Genomic DNA, 4,247 nt, shown 5'->3' with positions numbered 1-4,247 from the left:
AATATATATATATATATATATATATCGATCTACTATTATGGAAAAGAATCTTTAGCATTAATAAAATAAATATAAAATTATAATTTCATATTTATATTCTCGATAATGAACAACATGCAAATCATATATAAACTTGTATAGATCTAACTATATAATAACACTTACTGACGGTAACTATGAGATTTTCATTCACATTAAATTAATATCTTCGTCAAATGCATGAATGTTCCATTAAATCGTAAGATTGTGAGAAATAATATCCACAATAACCACATTGTCAATTCTAACGCAACAACAAAAAAACAATTACGTTATAACTTCATATATTTAGGTGCACAATTTAATTTTCGGCCCCTAACTTCAATCGATGAGTACCTATTCAAATTTACATATCTTTCCCGCCATATAGTCATATTGAAGAGCCATCTTTAAGCTTTCAAACGCATTGTACAATAATTGTTGACGGTTGTACTATCTAATTTAAAAAAAAAAGTATTAAAAGCAATGTTGTTTCAAGAAGTATTTGAGACATTGCCTTCTTTTCGCTTTTCAAAAAAAAGTGCTGCTGAAGCACAGAAAATGATTTGTTCGGCTTTGGGAGAGGATGCTGTTTCTTACAATACCTGTAAAAAGTGGTTCCAATGGTTTAAGAGTGGAAATTTCGATCTTAAAGATAAAAAACGTCCGGGACAGTAAAAAAAAATCAACAATGAGGAACTGAAACTTTTGGAAGAGAATTTCTGTCGCACACAATCAGAGCTTGCATAGGAAGTAACAAGACAAGCTATTTCTAAGCATCTACATAAACTGAGGAAAATTCAAAAGGAGGACCATTGGGTTCCCCACGAACTCACAGCTCAGAACAAGCGTAGACGCTATGATATTGCTGTGTCATTGCTATTCCGATTCGAAAAGGATTTTCTGCACAAGATTGTAACCTGTGACAAAAAATGGATAATCTAAAGAGGTGAAAATCATGGGTTTATCCGGGACAGCCTTATAGTAGTACCGCAAAATCGAATATCCATGCCAAGAAGATATCACTGTGTATATGATGGGATCAGCAGGGCGTCGTTTATTACGAATTGCTCCAACCTGGTGAACGGTCATTGCACAACATTATCAGCAGCAATTGATTCGTGTTAGTGACGGATTGAAAGAGAAAAGCCTTTACACCAGCAAGGGAAGAAGGAAGGTCATCTTGCTTCAGGATAACGCGCGGCTATACAGAGCAAAAATGACTTTGAAAACGATTACCAACTTGGGCTGGGAAATTTTATCGCACCCGGCGTATTCTCGAGACCCCTTCAGATTATCACCTTTTTAAATCCTTGCAACATCATCTAACTGATACTTTCACTTATGTCAAGGATGTCGAGAAAAGTATGATCGAATTTATAAATTCAAAACAATCCTCTTTTTTCCGAAGTGGAATTCAGCAGCTTCCCAAAAGATGGCGCAAATGTATAGAAAACGAGGGAAATTATTGAAGATTAGGTAACTATTCAATTTTTTTATAAATTAGTATTAAATAAAAAAGGCCGAGAATTAAGTTGCGCACTTAATATATAGCCAATTAAATTGAATAAACAATAAAAAAAAATTAAGTTAAATTACAATTAATATAATAATTATCAATTATTAACGATTAATAATAACTTACAATTTTCTGAACCTTTAGCACATTGATTAACCATACGCTCTTGTAGAAGACAGTTTTCTCTGCTTAAACTGTTTAAACCAAGCTTAAGGAAGTTAGTTTTTATATGTACATGTATACACACACACGCGCGCGCGCGCACATTGATACAATCCACAAAAGAAATAAACTTGCGCAACAAAAAAAGGCGGAATCGGCGGAATGAAGTCACGACCAATCACAAATGTTCCACATATCCGCAGTTCCGCATCCCATGGGAGCGCATCCTAATGCGCATAATGCGCTTTGCGGAATGCAGCCTAAAGCCTATTCTATAATAGTCATAATAAGCGTAGTTGTAAGAATTGACCAATCACAGTCAAATATTCTTCTCACATTCGACTTGATTGGTCAATTCTTACAACTATAATCGCTTACAACAACGTTTGTAGAATAGGCTTTAGGGCTGCCGCATACAAAATTCCATAACAGTATACGTAAGGTGTAAACTTAAGCCCATGAGTCAATCAGAATACTGTTTTAGATTACGTAATTTAACGGAAATGGAAATAACAGTATTGTAACGGTATTTTATCCGCCGATAAAATAAACGCAAACAATATTTCTATTTAGCTTTAAGAGATCGCGCCACACATATAATTTTCAAGATATACTCTAGTGAACATGACATTATGTTGACAACATAAAGTCGCTATAATAAATGGAATATTGTTATAATTACGAAAATATATAACTAATGCAACACAATATATAATTAATGTAACATAATATCTATAATATTTATACTTCCATTTATTTTCATTTCTTTTCCTCAATTCGAAGTTAATTACAACAAATGAAACAAGAAAAGGGAACGAGTTAATAAATGTATCCTTTAACGTCTTGCGTAATAATGCTAAAGACTAAAATATAATAATTTCCAAATATTGAACGTCACACCCAATGTTATTGCTCACAGAAATATATATAAATTTATACAATACCTTTTTCCTATATATATAACAATATATTTCTATAATCTTGGGAGATCTAAGTTAATAAATAATTACCAAGTAGTAATAAAATAATCAAATATATTCATTGAATCTTTTTCTTCTTTTAGCGAGCCAACATAGACGACACAAAGGAGTGTCGCACGCTCTTATCTCTAAGGGGAGGTAATTATCCCGAAAGAATTTGTAACATAAACTAATCTCATTGAACTATGACACACGAACACTGACTTATAGAAGCTCTTTCGAAAATCAAAATTTAGAATCTCTTAAACTTTATGGAAATAAATTCCACTTTTATTATTGCAGTTGCGACAACAATTACAGAGAAATTTACCACTTAATTATTCTTAGGTGTGACGTTCAATATTTGGAAATTATTATATTTTAGTCTTTAGCATTATTACGCAAGACGTTAAAGGATACATTTATTAACTCGTTCCCTTTTCTTGTTTCATTTGTTGTAATTAACTTCGAATTGAGGAAAAGAAATGAAAATAAATGGAAGTATAATATATACGTTTATATTATATATCTCCCGTTTAAATACTTTATATTATAGTTTAACTCTAATGTCCTAGCTTACTACGATTTAACCCGTATAACACCTAAATATGCTATTACTGTAATAAATAACGAAACTGTTGCTTAACGGTGAATTGAGCGTTCATAGAGGAACACACCTATTCAAATTTAGATCATGTATATACGAGGGGGGACCCATAAGTTCCGGGAATTACGCTGTGGTGGGGAGGGAGAGTGGGGGAACCTATTGTTTGACCACATGTCCGTTAGTGTCACGCCACCTGCGTCAGTGTGCGAAGTTGTGTCACTGTGAGTGCATCGGTTCGCCTGTGAGATTTTTTTTAGTAAAACAACTTTTTACATTTCGGCGAAAACGTAATGGCAGATTGTCGAGAACAACGCGCGGCCGTGAAGCAATTTTTGACCAAAAACGCCATGACATCAATTGTCCACCCCCCGTACTCACCGGATCTAGCCCCCTGTGACTTCTTTTTGTTCCCCAAATTCAAAAGGAATATGAAAGGAAAGCGTTTTGCCACTGTGGAGGAGGTGAAACAAAAATCGCTGGAAGGCTTAAAGGACATCCCGATGAGTGAATTTAAAAACTGTTTTGAACAATGGAAGAATCGTTTGGAGAAGTGCGTTGTGGTCAATGGCGAATACTTTAAAGGTGATTAAAATTTGGTGTTAAAATATTGAGAAATAAAGAAGTTATGACGAAATTCCCGTTTTTTTTGGGTCCCCCCTCGTATAATAACAGAACTAATCTATCGCTTTACAAGGTAAAAGAAGGAAATTAGAAGGACAAAAAACATCAAAATCTAAAGTTGCAGAATAATTATTTTATTTTTTCAAATGGAAGAATAGACGTTCGATTGACTGTCGCAGTACTTTCTTTGTCTTACCCGAGATTCGAAGACGGTAACCCATCGTCGCGGAGCACAGTTATCTCCAAGCAATCGCCGTGGTAAGACGTTCATCTATACCACTGTCTCTTGTGCCAATCCTCTCTTAAAAAAGAACTCAAAGGTCTGTTCAAATTCAAAAGTCTTGCGACTCTAATTCTATTT

The sequence above is a fragment of the Trachymyrmex septentrionalis genome, unplaced genomic scaffold (assembly GCF_001594115.1).
Source record: "Trachymyrmex septentrionalis isolate Tsep2-gDNA-1 unplaced genomic scaffold, Tsep1.0 scaffold79, whole genome shotgun sequence".
NCBI classification, from domain to species: domain Eukaryota; kingdom Metazoa; phylum Arthropoda; class Insecta; order Hymenoptera; family Formicidae; genus Trachymyrmex; species Trachymyrmex septentrionalis.
This window is presented reverse-complemented; position numbering follows the sequence as displayed.